Raw genomic sequence first — 15968 nt, 5'->3', positions numbered from 1 at the left:
GTGCCATTTGCACTAAAACACAAAATCGATGCAGAGCTGGACAAGCTAGTCAGTCGGGGTACTACAGCCCGTAGATGGGGGAGAATGGGAAACTCCCATAGTCACGCCACTTAAGGCCAATGGGGAGATCAGGATTTGCACTGATTACAAGTGCACCATTAACTGGGCACTGCAGCAGCACGCGTACCCAGTGCCAATCATTAGTCACATCTTGGCATCGCTGCAAGGGGGTACCATGTTTGCTAAGTTAGATTTGGCACAGGCCTATCAGCAGTTACCTCTGGATGAGGCCACAGCAGCTGCATAAACAATTGTGACACACAGGGGGGCTTTTAAAGTCAAACGCCTTCAATTTGCGGTTAGCGTAGCCCCAGGAATTTTCCAAGGAGTTATGGAGCATACGCTCAAGGGTATTCTGGGGGTCTGCCCCTATTTTGATGATGTACTCATCGCCAGTGAGTTCATTGAGGTGCTAGCAGGGTGGCTTAAAGCCGTCCTTCAACGGTTCCGCACATCTGGACTCAAGTTGAAGAGGGACAAGTGTAAGATTGGGGTCCCTTCCACTGAATTCCTGGGGTTCCATATCAATGCTGAAGGCATCCATCCTGCAGCGTCCAAGCTGAAGGCAATTCAAAGGAGAGCTCCAGGCATTCCTGGGTCTCCTGAATTTTTACCATGCATTCCTTCCTAACAAGGACGCAGTGGCAAAGCCATTATACTGGCTCTTAGACAAGAAAACCCCATGGAAGTGGACTAAGGTTTTAAGGCAGCAAAATCACTACTGTCCTCAAATTCAGTGCTTACGCACTTTAATGAAAACTTGCCTGTATGCATTGCGTGTGACGCATCTCCTTACGGGGTGGGGGCTGTACTAAGCCATTTGTCAAATGATGGGACTCAAGTCCTCATTTCCTATTATTCAAGGACATTGTCCTCGGCTGAGCGCAATTATGCTCAGATTGACAAAGAGGCTCTGGCCATTGTGGCCAGGGTGAAAAAATTCCATGATTATTTGTATGGCTGGGAATTCACGGTCTTCACTGACCACAAGCCATTGTTGGGGTTATTTACCACAGACAGGCAGATGCCTCAAATACTTTCCCCTAGAATGTTAAGGTGGTCCATTTTTATGTCAGCCTACAGCTACAGGCTGGTTCACAAACCCGGCAAAGACATGGGCCATGCAGACAGCCTTAGCAGGTTGTCATTGCCACACAGGGCGTTGTTATGGGTTCACACAGGGTGGCTGGAAAATAGCCTGGGACCAGAGTTCCAGAGCTACTTCACATGTAGACACGAGCTTTCAGCTCACAAGGGCTGCATTCTATGGGGGAGCAGAGTTATTGTCCCCAGTTCATTAAGGCACCGTTTGCTCCAGTCTCTGCATGAGGGCCATCTGGGCATAGTCCAGATGAAAGCATTGGCATGGAACTACCTATGGTGGCCAGGGTTAGATAAGGTTATCGAGGCCCAAGTACACAGGTGTTACACATGTCAACAGTCCAGATCAGAGATGCCGCAGGCCCCTGTCCACCGATGGGAGGAGACTCATACACCGTGGTCAAGGATTCATGTTGACTTTGCTGGGCCCTTTCAGGGACAGCTATTTTTGATAGTGGTCGACAGCCACTCTAAATGGTTGGAAGTAATTCCTCTATCTACTATGACTACTGCTAGGACCATCCAGGTGCTTAGAAAGCTTTTTGCCACACATGGGCTGCCGGACGTCTTAGTCTCGGACAATGTGACCCAGTTCACAGCGGCAGAATTTCAGGCCTTCTTGAGGGCCAACCTCATAAGGCATGCAATGTCGGCCCCTTTTCACCCATTGACTAACAGGCAGGCTGAATGCATGGTGCGTACGATGAAAGAGTCACTCAAGCGCATTGTTTCAGGGGATTGGCACCATAGGCTGGCTGATTTCTTGCTTTGCCAGCACACTACACCATGCACAGCCACAGGCAAAAGCCCAGCAGAGCTTCGCTGGAGAAGAAGATTAGTGACGAAACTGGACAGGTTGTATCCTGACCGGGTAGCAGCAGACACCGCACACCCAAAGGCTCCAAGGGGGTTTCAAGTGGGTGATGGGATATGGGCCCGGAACTACAGGCATGGGAACTTGTGCGTGCCAGGTAAAATTGTTAAAATCTCGGGACCCCTTTCCTACGAGGTGGCTCTGGATGGGGGGGCAAGTCATTCGCTGACATATTGATCAGCTGTGAAGGCATTTTGCAGAACGGCCACTAAGCGAGGACCTCACTGCGGGTCCGCAACCAGAGCCGGCAACTGGCAGCCTAACAGAGCAGTTCACACGCTCTGAGGACTCATTCAGTCATTTCAACAGGGAGGTGGTCGTAGATGGACACAGTCTGGGAGTGCAACATGGATCTCCTGATGGGGAAGGTCAATCCGAACAAGGCAGCAGCTTCGCTGACATAGCTACCTCATTGGACTTTGGTTTGGGCCGATCAGGAATGGCCAGCCAAAGGAATTCAAGTCAATCTGACTCACGTGAACCCAAGAGTCTTGGTCTACCCAGCCCGGTGGGCAAGCTGGTAGACCGGGAGCTTCCTGGATTCCACGGGCTTTCTGAACAGTCGCATAGACCACCACAATATTTACAAGATTATATTCTTAAATAATAGGTGTACATTCTAGGGGGGAGGGGTGTAATGTATTGGGATTTTTACTTGAACTGATTCACGTGTCTGTGAATGCTGCTAACAGTGCTTTTTTGTAAAAGAAAAAGGTGCCAGAACTCACACATGTCATACAACCCGCCTTGCCTACCCTACAAGGTTCCATCCAAAAAAGGTGCTGGAACTCCGTTCTGAGCGTTCTATGAGAAAAAAAGCCCTGGCTGCTAATGGTTGCTCAGTGGTGTGTCTGTGTAACGGTCACTGACTAAGCCAGACATGTTGTCTCCAAGAAGATCATTGGTTGATTTTGGGCGGGAACGGGTTCCTAGTGGCCACTGCCTAGTGGCCAACTGTATAAGTAGCTGCGCAGCAGCCTCTGTTTCAGTTGTGTTCCTGTTTGCCTCAATAAAGTATGTTCCTGTTTGCAACCTTCCATCTCGCTTATTGCCTGCAAAGAGCCGGCTACCCAACATGGGAGAGAAGGAATTCAAGGCTGAAGCACAAAAATCTCCATCAGGAGCAGCATGAAATTGATCGGAGCAACTTGACTGATTTCATCTGGGTTTTTGGGGTTTTTTTTTTTTTTGGTTTTCTGAGACCAGAAAAATGCTGCAGCATCACTTTTAAAAATATTATAGGAAATTTATCAGCATTATAAAAATATATCTGTATTATCTCTCTTAGGGCAACTGATGTATATTAATGCACAAAATCATTTGTTACTTAAGCATCTGCATTTTGATTGTTTCATCAATTACATTTAAATGCATTTGCAGCTTGGGGGGAAAAACCCAAACATCAAAACTGCTTCTCTGAGGTTTTAAAAAAACTTTGTGATGACACAACAAAGAGCAAACTGGCAAAATTCATCTTCCCCTCCCATATAAGCCTTTCATGATTGAATGCTATTCCTGAATTTCAAGAATGAATTCAGAAAAACTTCCAGGTTACAAACTCTTTTATCCATGTGTTCCTGAGAAGTAAGCTGAAGGCAAGGAGAACAGAGAACAAAACGTCCAAGCTATTTCCACTCTTCGTTTCCAGGCGAGAGAACTTCCTTCACAAACTTTTTCTTCATGAAGTTAAAACATTTCTTCACAATTTAAGAAAATGAGGGAAGGAAGTATTCCACACAGAAGAACAACATACACTTCAGAAGACTTTCCAATATCTAGTTAGTCGAATGCTACCATATGTTACTTTTGTTCACATTGAAATGTACTGGATGCAGAATTAATGAATGCATCGTTTGATTGGTGCAGACATCAAGCCTATTAATAAAGGCCTATATTAGAATTGGTTTGAAGAACAATTCCCAAATGATGGCTGAGAACTGACAGACGGCTGTGGGAGTTTTGTCAGAGAGTTGTTAGAATGCCAGCAGTGTGTCTGGGAAACAGTACTGAAAAAGAAACTCAGGAACAGAATCTTCCAGGTCATCAGTAATAACTGATTATTCCTAAACAAAGATAATCATTCCATTTGTACTGTGTTTGCCATGGGTTTCTAACAACAAGACTGAACAAAGGTATTGCTTCCAGGGACATCAGGGGTCAGCTAAAAATGACTACATCTAAAGATGTCCTCACTACTGTGTAAAGAACATGAGTTGCCATTCCAGGAATAAAATAACATAAAGATATTTTGAGCTTCAGAGGTATTCTCCTTTCCTTTTATGTACCCACATTCTAAGAAGCTCTTGGTAAACAGATTCACAAGAACACTTTAAGTATGTTTTCAAAGTCATACCCAGGTAGTCTAAGCCAGGGCTTTTCAACATTTTCACCCATTGTACCACTTTTAGGATATGGCAACATCCAAGTACCACCAGTCGCCTAGCAAGGTGTCAAAAACTTGATGACCAAAAACAAGGAAAAAAGTAATGACGTACAGGTAGTCCTCAACTTACAACAGTTCGCTTAGTGACTGTCTGAAGTTACAATGGCACTGAAAAAAGTTCCCCCCAAGCCACAGCCGAGCAAGACATCTGCCTACCTGCCCGGCGGCGCTCTTCCTCCTGTCCGAGGTTTTCATTGTTGTGAGCATTTCTGTTGAGGATTGGCAGCGAGGGTGGGGGGGTGCTTGGTTTTTATTTTCCCCCCCTCTGCTGGGTGGTTGCAGCAGGTTTTGGTCACTTCAAATGATCCTGGGACACTGTGACCATCATAAATATGAATCAGTTGCCAAGCATCTGAATGTAAATCACAAGACCCTGGAGATGCTGCAACATTCCAGCTGATCAATGCTTCTTCTGGGCTCAGCAGAAGCACCATGATCAGCGCTGAGCTCCAGCTGGAGCCTGGCGCTGATCCTGGCGCTTCCGCTGAGCCCTGACAGCCCTGCAGCTCCAGCCATCTCTTTCTCAGGCTTGTGCGGTGCTGCCACCAGTTCAGCTCAATCCCCTCCCTCGCTACCACTTTTCTAGGATGGTCACATACCACCTGCTAGGTGCCAATGTACCACAGGTGGTACCCGTACCACTGGTTGAAAAGCCCTGGTCTAAGCTTATTTCTTGGAAGACATTCAATTATAAGGGTACTTTTTATTTCAACATAATTATATTATTGGAAAATTACTACAGTATAACACTTGGGATTTTACTTGACTAGTTTTTCTGCCTTTGAGAAATATCAGTCTATTGATTCTTTGGAACCACTGGATTATGCTTTGGATGGGCTCTGAACATGTCCAGAGCCTGGGACAATTGGTTCTGTTTCCACCCAGCCACCCACAAAAGAGGTGCTATGTAGGACTGCAATGTTCATCCACTCTTTGCTCTTATTCAAAAACAAGAGGAAAGTGAATGGGAGTTGCCAGATTTTTAAAAAAACATTCCAATGTGGAACCCTGCAAACTAGAAACAGACCTTTCCAATAGTTCTAGAAGTGGCCCGGCCACAATATGAACCTGTTACGTGGTTGCAACATGTTCCTGAGGGAACATTCTGCATACTCCTAAGGATTTCTTACAGAAAATATTCAACACTCCCATCAAAATGGGGAGCCTGCAAGTTGGCTGTTGTAGAAAAGCAGGCTGAGCTGGAGGATGGAGTAAAATGTGTCATCATCTTTGCGCTACCACAAGAGACCTAAGTCCATCCCTCCATGAATTCCGCTGACCCTTATTCAGCTTTGACCATTAATTGACCAGGTTCTTGCATACAGGTAGCAGTAATAAATTCTTCCGTGCTTTGAACTCAATGAATGGTTATTTGCACCTGACAGTTGTATGGGTGGGGTGATTGTTGCTCTCCCACACTTTGGGGGGTTTATGTTTTTTATTTCGTTTATATTAGTTGTTTTATATATGGTTGTATAGTTCTTTATGGTCATCATGCTGTACATGCTCAGAATACATTTTTGGTGGGTGGTTATATAAGCATACTGAATAATAAATAGATATAAAAATATAATTTCCAGAATCCTTTGAGAAAACTCATCATGGGTGAAGTAGCCTAGACAAGTTCTTTTGGTTTTGGAACAATGTATCTGTAGTTGTATTAAAAACCAATGTGCAAATACATATCCACAATGTACATGCTTTTTCCAACAAAAATGTATATTAAGACGGGTTCAAATTTGAATGAAAGAAGTGCATACTGTAAGTGGATTGCAAAATAGACAGAAATGAGAACATCTGTAGTTGTGGGAGAACATAATGCCATATTGCTAGCATCTGAGTCAATTCCACCAAGCCTAACAAGAGCCAAATCAGAGAAAAGTTGTAAGATGAGCATTTGAATAACATCTCCTCTTCTATATAGAACTTCCAAATTCTTAATTTAATTACCAACAATTTTTAAAGAGATAAAGCTTAAAACTGAAATTGCTATTTATTTTATATGCATACCAGCTATAATGCTCCAGAGTTCACAATATAAGAAGATAATGCAAAAGAAAATTCCCCCATTTCAGCCTGATTCTCAGTGGCCTACGTTATGATTTACAGCAACATATATGCTCAGTTATTAGTAATTTACAAGCAGATATATAAGCAGATATATAAGTTGAATGACCTGGTCATTCATGATTGCCATGTACCTCCTCTCTATGTGTTGTCCAATCATTATTCTTCCAAATAAAGGCAAAATCCCAATAGCTGTGAGAGATTTCTAAAGGATCTATTTGTTTTGCTGCTATCCCCCACTCCTTTTATTTTTCTCCTCTATGTCTCTGAGATAACATGACTAGAACATAGGAAGGATGCAACAATTACATTATATTAAATAATTCAACAGCTTCATATAATGTTATCCCTATCTACTCTCTATCCACCCACCCATCTAGCCCCAATCTCTCTGACAGATGGAGGTTTTCTTAAGCTAAGACTTTGAGATTCCACCAGATTGGTCTTTCATCCACAGCTCCCCAATCCCTCTCTCATCAGTTCCTCTCCCACCTCCAAAATATAACTAGAAGGAAGAGCCCTCGGTTATCTTGTTTTAACTGACACTTCCACCACCCAATCATCAGAATATTAAATAAAAATTAAAGGTAACGGTAAAGGTTCCCCCGCACATGCATGCTAGTCATTTCCGACTCTAGGGGCTGGTGCTCATCTCCGTTTCAAAGCCAAAGAGTCAGCGCTTGTCCAAGGACGTCTCCGTGGTCATGTGGCCAGCATGAGTAGATGCCAAAGGCGCACAGAACGCTGTTACCTTCCCACCGTAGTGGTCCCTATTTTTCTACTTGCATTTTTACATGCTTTCGAACTGCTAGGTTGGCAGAAGCTGGGACGAGTAACAGGCACTCACTCTGTTACTCGGCACTCGGGATTCGACCCACTAAACTGCCGACCTTCTGATCGACAAACTCAACATCCTAACCCACTGAGCCACCGCATCCCTTAAATAAAAATTAATCATAGGTAAATAAATCACAATAATTGACATCAGTTGCTGATCTTGCAGAAGCTAGCCCAGGTTAGACCTTATTAGCACCTGGATGGAAACTACTAACAAACTATAATTGTGGCAAGGAGATTTTCCTCATCTTTGAAAAACATGGTAGATCCAGGAGAGCAATAATGATGAACTCACAAGTACATGAGATGGGTCAATTCTCCAGCAACAAGTAGCAACAAAGAGGGAGCTAGATTGTCAACCCATAGACCTGAGCTCTGTGGCAGCTCACACTTTTGTTTTTTTGTAGCTTGGGATAGTACTAGTTCTTAGAAGTTGTTTTGCTGGACCTCTTTATATATATAAAATGTTGCAGATTGTGAAGTATATAAGGATCTGTGACCCACTCTAGATTGTATTTGTTCAGGGATCAGGGAATGGAGAATTGGAGGGTAGTGTGTGCATGTGACTTTGGAGTTGGCTTACCCACAGCAGCATAGTACTCCTCAAGCTGCTGAGAATCCACAGAAACAGTTAGGGAAGTTCCTGGGATCTGTTGTGAGGGTAAAAGTGGATGGATGGGTTCTATAGCCCAGATGGGGTTAGTGATGGTTGAGATTGGAGCGTAGTTGGAAGGAGAGGAGAGGGCACACAGTATAGTCAAGATCATGATACTCAGAGGAAGATGTGGAGAGAACTGAAAGCCTTAAGGTCACAGTGGGGCAGATTGTTGAAACTGATCCCAACTTATCTCTTTACTTTTCTCCCCCGAAACCAGGTCACTGGACCTTAGATAGTGTACTCTGGTTCTGCTATTGGATACCAGGTTACTATTAATGACTATCCTCATTTATGATTTGGAGACACCTGAATGCTAAAAGCTAATGGTTTGCACATCAATACAACTTAATAAAATGTCTTGCTAGTCCAAAACGTATGTATTAAAAGTCTATTAGATTTTGTTATCTGAGTCCTAGTAAAATATTGCATCCAATGGTGATTTTGTATAATCAGAAAACACTTCTATACATCTAGGACAGGGGTCAGCAACCTGAAACAGTGAAAGAGCCACTCAGAACCGGTTCCCTCACAAAAGGAAAAACTGGGAGCCGCAAAAAATATGTGCGCATGCACGCACATGCGCACATGCACAGAACAGGGTTTGACTGAAGAGTGGAGCCAAGGCAAGATATGCACCTACCCTGCATATTTGAATTGATTGGTTGAACTTTTTTAGTCCCACTTTTTTTTTTTTTGGACTGCACATGGCAGAGGACCGGGAGCCGCAGGAGATGGCTAAAAGAGCCCAATGTGGCTCCAGAGCCGCGGGTTGCAGACCTGTGGTCTAGGATGACCATCCAACTTTTCCTAATTTTCCCTATCCTGCTTATATGTCAGTTTCCACAAACCTTGAGTGTTTTGTATTCAAGAGGCTGTAGTAGATTGAGAGCAGGGTGAAATCTATAAACATCAAAATTACACCTTGTACAAATGGATTTATTTGCAGGTAACATAACATTCATAGATAGATAGATAGATAGATAGATAGATAGATAGATAGATAGATAGATAGATAGATAGATAGATAGATAGACAGACAGACAGGCAGGCAGACAGGCAGACAGGCAGATAGGCAGATAGATAGACAGACAGACAGATAGACAGATACTTGCAGTTTATTAATTTATTTGCAGTTAAGTTAACATTGATTTATTTGCAGTTACCATATCATCATTCTCTGATACATTTCAATATATTATTGGGACCAACAAACTGTTACTCATATGAAACACTTCTAGGTATTCCCCAATCATTTTGGAACAAGTGGGCGTATTTGAAATTTGAGGATATGTTGTGGGTTTTCATTCACAGTGGTTGCTATGGTAGGTTGAGACCTGGCACAAAACACCCTGGGAGCAGAAGGCAAAGGAAAAAAAAGGATTACAACATCCACCTTTTCAATTTTAAGAATGCCTAGGAGTCTACACAGAAATACAGGTTGTGCTTGAAGAACGAGCTCTGATTTGCAGCATTATAGCTCCCTATTCATTTTTTTTAAAATTAGAAGAATCAAGCAGTTGGATGGAGCAGGGAGCTTATGGAGGCCAAGGTGAGCATACTGTTACTCTTAGGACGTATCTTGGGGACCACGGGTTAAACAATAAAACTGGCATTCGCCCTGTAATGCAAGAGTTGCTTTTTATTTAGTATGATTAAAGGGTTAATTGGTCACTTCCTAATAAGAAAGGCAGCCATAAAGCTGAGAGAATTTAATGATTAAAAAAGGGGTAAGAGGATAGAAACAGGCTGATCTTCTCTGGGCTGTGTAGCTTACGGGAAGCGGGCAGGAGAGCCCTCAAAGGGATAACAGGGATGTAAACTAGATTAGAAAAGATTTTTTTTTTAATCCTGGATGAAAGGAATGGCAAACTACTTCTACACTTGTTTCCAGGAAAACTGCATCAATAGTGTCCAGAAATCAAGCTGTTGTTTAATTGTTCATGATCACCTGGTCCTCCAAGTAAATTAAATATTTATTTATAAAATTTATATGGCTGCCCATCTCACGTAAGAAGATCCGGAGAGAGTACAAACATAGCAATAATGAAAACAACATCATCTTAAAACATTAGACATAAATCAAAATAAATTTACGCACCTAAGATATTAAAAAAGTAAAGGTAAAGGTTCCCCCGCACATGCATGCTAGTCGTTTCCGACTCTAGGGGCCGGTGCTCATCTCCATTTCAAAGCCGAAGAGCCAGCGCTTGTCCAAGGACGTCTCCGTGGTCATGTGGCCGGCATGACTAGACGCCAAAGGCGCACGGAACGCTGTTACCTTCCCACCATAGTGGTCCCTATTTTTCTACTTGCATTTTTTACGTGCTTTCGAACTGCTAGGTTGGCAGAAGCTGGGACGAGTAACAGGCGCTCACTCTGTTACGCGGCACTCGGGATTCGACCCGCCAAACTGCCGACCTTCTGATCGACAAGCTCAGCGTCCTAACCCACTGAGCCACCGCGTCCCTTTACCTAAGATATTACAGTACCACAAAAAGGACAAATAAAGAAGGCAGTGATAACAATTTAAGTTTAAACCTCTATATAATAATTCCGATATCTGGGGTCAGTGGTAATGAGTTTTCAAAGGCTATTTATCTACTCATTCCCCCAAACATGGACCAAAATTGTGCCATGTCTGCTGAAATACATCATGGTTTCATCACAAATGGTAGCAGTGTTAGAAACTGTAGAAGTCTCAAAAATCATGAAGAACTAATAGGATCGGGAATCAGCGGAACTAAGAATGTCTTAAGCCAAAAGTGTTTTGTAAAAGGCCAGAGGCAAATACAGGTAGTCCTCAACTTACAACAGTTCATTTAGTGACCGTTCAAAGTTACAACGGCACTGGAAAAAGTCACTTACAGTACAGTATGACCGTTTTTCACAGTTATAACCTTTGCAGCATCCCCATGGTCACATGATCAAAATTCAGACGCCTGGCAAGTGGTTCAATATTTATGACTGTTGTTGTGTCCCAAGGTCACAGTTTTTGCAACCTTCTGACAAGCAAAGTCAATAGGGGAGCCCGGTTCACTTAACAACCAGATTCCTAATTTGTCAACTGCAGTGATTCACATAACAACTGTGGCAGGAAAGGTCGTAAAATGGGACAAAACCCATTTTACAACTGTCTCACTTAACAACAAAAATTTTAGGCTCAGTTGTGGTCATAAGTCAAGGACTACCTGTAGGGGAAAAAAAGAAATATATTTACATACAAAAGGAAAAGAACATCAGAAAGGCTTGCCAGAAGTTGAACAATGAGCGATGCTGCCTTAATAAAAGAATGTGAAGAACAGAATCTCCAGCATGAAGGGGACAACGTGAAAGAAACAAGAATGAGATCAACTAAAAAAGAGTTATTTAAAAAAAAGATATAAAACTTAAGTTCAAGCAGGTACTAAACATTTAGAGAAATCTGAACACCAAAAAGCTATTGAAGTGCATATACTTTTCATAGGCAAAAAAAACCACAGTAACATAACCACATGATGTTATAATTGTGATAAAAATGGGCACATTGGAGCTCTTATTTCAAGAGACGAACAACTGACTCAAAAGCAGAACCACAAAACAAGTCGCTACAAAAATTTTAAGTTGAAGAAGAGTATCCAAATGATTACTTGTTACTAATTAGGTCCAGAGGAGCACATATTGCAGAAAGAATGCAAGAACCATTATGAGAAAGTAAATGTTAACTCAGCCTGAGGAAGGAGTAGGCATGGAAAGTCACTCAAAAACTCTGTTACTACAGTATACCCTATAACAGGGATACTCAACCCCCGGTCCATGGACCAGTACTGGGCCATGGCATGCCAGCAACCAGGCCACAGAAAAAAAGCAAAGCCCCATCCGAGAGATGCAGGCAGCACACAAATCCACGCACCTTCCAGTCTGCGGAAAAACCTCTCTCCACAGAACCAGTCCCTGGTGCCCAAAAGGTTGAGGACCTCCGCCCTATAACAATACAGAGTCCTTGCGTTGTCTGCTCCATAACCTGACTTCTCTCAAAGGGTGATCAAATTAAATTAAATGATCAATTAGGAGAGTCAATCACGATAGGTAACCAAAATATTATGGGAATAATAGACACAGGTATCCCCTTTTTTCTGAGGTATGTTCAGATTTGGTGAACATAAAGAGTGTTCCTAAGCAACATGAAGTGGCTGCAGCTCACTTCTTTATCAGATGTATCAAATACTGTAGGCATTTGTAACCAAAAAGTCGTTCAATATTTAAATACTTATTAGCCCACAGGTGTGAGGATCTTATTAGCTGCCTCCTTGACAGGAGCATACAGACTATTTTCTGATTTGTCAAACAACCCTATGTGTCACCTAGAGAAGTAAAACTTTTGTGTCAAAGGGCAAGGATCAGGCACAGGCTTCAATCCCCGCCTCCCCTCCTTTTATAGGTTATCCCTGGCTGGTAAAGATTGGTGCCAGCTCAGGCATTTTGAAATAAAGAGTACCTCCATTCTATAATTACATCTTGTCACATTCTACATTAGTCTGCTATTTTTTCCATTTTGAAAGTAAGGATTTTTTTATTGCTACTTTCCATATTTTTCATTGAGCAGTCTATTGTACTGAGGGAGAAGCAGTTTTGTTACAAAGCACAGGAAGACTCATTCCCTCAAAAAGAACAGCAGATTGGTAGGCACAGTCCGTCAATGTATAATTCATACTGCACAATATCTAACATATTTAAAAACGCCAAATAAACCCCCATTTCCAAACAGAAATTTTAACCAAGAAAAATTTAAAACTCTGTGTAATGTATTCCTGGAAAGTGAAAAAGGATAGCTTACAGCCAACAAAATTTATACTAAATTACCTAAAGGATCACAAAAATAACCTGACTATTATTTTGCAGAAAGGTTTTGATAATATTTGCACTGCAACTTTGTTCTGGCTCATTTTTGCAGCGACCAGGTTATTACCTATTATCATTTGCAAGTGAATGAGACTTGTTTTCTTAAAAAGAACATGTCATGTTCAGTAAAAACTGTTCCAAAGCTAACAGCATCAGCTGAGCCATTGCACTCTTATTAAAACTGAACAGAATGTTGAAGTAAACTTCAAGTTTCACAAAACTGCACAAACTCACTCAATGGGAAACTGACTCTGAAAACAGAACCTGCCATTTAGTATTCATGAATTCAGCTAATTATATATTGTTAGCTATGAAATGTGAATTTATATTCAGTGTTTAGCACCTGATATATATCCATCAGGAACCAGTAATTAAAACATCACATAGGCATCTTCCCCAAAGCAGTTCTCAGTAAACATTCTATTTATTTACCACACAATCAAAGACCAAAAGTAATGTGACCTATAATCAAAAACATCCAGAGGACTCCAGGTTGAAAAAGTTTGCTACTGACAATCATTCTCTAATTATGGAGGAAAGGTAGATCTGTGGGGTCCCTGGTGCTCTCTGAGCTTGATTGTTTTCTTGCAGACATTTCATTACCAAAAAAAGGCAACATCATCAGTGATGAACGGCACTGATGATGTTACCTTGTTTGGTAATGAAATGTCTGCAAGAAAATAACCAAACTCAGAGAGCACCAGGGACCCCACAATTCAACCCTGAGCTATAAATATTCTCTTCTAAAAAGTTGATTGGCAGCTACTGACAGATCTCTGTGGAACATGTACTAGTTTACAAAGATTGCTTATTCTCAACCATTAAACAAAGGCGGTACCTACAAATCTTCCTGCTCTATTTATCCATCCCATCAAAATTAGTTCTGGGAAAAAACAATTGAGGAAGCTATAAGTGGATTTTGTACTACAATACTTGAATTGCTGTTGAAGCAGCTTTGCATTCCCAGGCTAAGCAAGGAAAATCACACTGATTTTCTCTGTTCCATATACGTGGGGTGTTAACTCAGCACTGTATTATTTATAAATAAATTATTTTAAGACAATTAATAGTTACACATTATAACTATTGCAAAACATAGAAGTAAATTGTTGTTGTTGTTGTTGTTAGCTGCGAAGTCGTGTCCGACCCATCGCGACCCTATGGACAACATTCCTCCAGGCCTTCCTGTCCTCTACCATCTTCTGGAGTCCATTTAAGCTCACGCCTACTGCTTCAGTGACTCCATCCAGCCACCTCATTCTCTGTCGTCCCCTTCTTCTCTTGCCCTCAATCTTTCCCAGCATTAGGCTCTTCTCCAGTGAGTCCTTCCTTCTCATTAGGTGGCCAAAGTATTTGAGTTTTAGCTTCAGGATCTGGCCTTCTAAAGAGCAGTCAGGATTGATCTCCTCTAGGACTGACCGATTTGATCGCCTTGCAGTCCAAGGGACTCGCAGGAGTCTTCTCCAGCACCACAGTTCAAAGGCCTCAATTCTTTGGCGCTCAGCCTTTCTTATGGTCCAACTTTCACTGCCATACATTGCAACTGGGAAGACCATAGCCTTGACTATACGCACTTTTGTTGACAGGGTGATGTCTCTGCTTTTTAGTGTGCTGTCTAGATTTGCCATGGCTTTCCTTCCGAGGAGCAAGCGTCTTTTAATTTCTTGGCTACAGTCCCCATCTGCAGTGATCTTGGAGCCCAGGAAAATAAAATCTGTCACTACCTCCATTTCTTCCCCATCTATTTGCCAGGAACTGAGAGGGCCAGATGCCATGATCTTGGTTTTCTTAATGTTAAGTTTCAACCCAAGTTTTGCACTCTCCTGCTTCACCCGCAACAAGAGGCTCTTTAGTTCTTCTTCACTTTCTGCCATTAGAGTGGTATCATCTGCGTATCTTAGGTTGTTGATATTTCTTCCGGCAATCTTAATTCCAACTTTTGAATCATCTAGCCCTGCCTTTCTCATGATGTGCTCTGCATATAAGTTAAATAGGCAGGGCGAAAGTATACAGCCTTGCCGGACTCCTTTCCCAATTTTGAACCAATCAGTGGTTCCATGTCCAGTTCTCACTGTTGCTTCTTGACCCGCATATAAGTTTTTCAAGAGACAAATAAGATGGTCTGGTACTCCCATCTCTTTAAGAACTTGCCACAGTTTGTTATGATCCACACAATCAAAGGCTTTAGCATAGTCAATGAAGCAGAAGTAGATGTTTTTCTGGAACTCCCTAGCTTTCTCCATGATCCAGCGTATGTTGGCAATTTGATCTCTAGTTCCTCTGCCTCTTCGAAATCCTGCCTGTACTTCTGGTAGTTCTCGATCCACATACTGCTGAAGTCTAGCTTGTAGGATTTTAAGCATGACTTTACTAGCATGAGAAATGAGTGCAATGGTGCGATAGTTTGAACATTCTTTGGCACTGCCCTTCTTTGGAATTGGGATGTAAACTGATCTTTTCCAATCCTGTGGCCACTGTTGAGTTTTCCAAATTTGCTGGCAGATTGAGTGTAGCACTTTTACTGCACTGTCTTTTAAGATTTTGAACAGCTCAGCTGGAATACTGTCACCTCCACTAGCTTTGTTGTTGCTCAGCTTTTCTAAGGCCCACTTCACTTCACATTCTAGGATGTCTGGCTCGAGGTCAGTGACCAACTCATTGTGATTATCTAGGACGTTAAGCTCATTCTTGTATAGTTCTTCTGTGTAATTTTGCCACCTCTTCTTAATCTCTTCTGCCTCTGTTAGGTCCCTACCATTTTGGTCCTTTATCATGCCCATTTTTGCATTAAACGTTCCCTTCATCTCTCCAATTTTCTTGAAAAGATCTCTGGTCCTCCCTATTCTATTGTTTTCTTCTATTTCTTTGCACTGTTCATTTAAGAAGGCATTCTTATCTCTTCTAGCTATTCTCTGGAATTCTGCATTCAATTGGGCATATCTATGTTTTTCTCCCTTGCCTTTCGCTTCCCTCCTTTCCTCAGCTATTTGCAAAGCTTCCTCAGACAGCCATTTTGCTTTCTTGCATTTCTTTTTCTTTGGGATGGTTTT

The sequence above is a fragment of the Vipera ursinii genome (assembly GCF_947247035.1).
Source record: "Vipera ursinii genome assembly, chromosome: 1".
Lineage (NCBI taxonomy): Eukaryota > Metazoa > Chordata > Lepidosauria > Squamata > Viperidae > Vipera > Vipera ursinii.
This window is presented reverse-complemented; position numbering follows the sequence as displayed.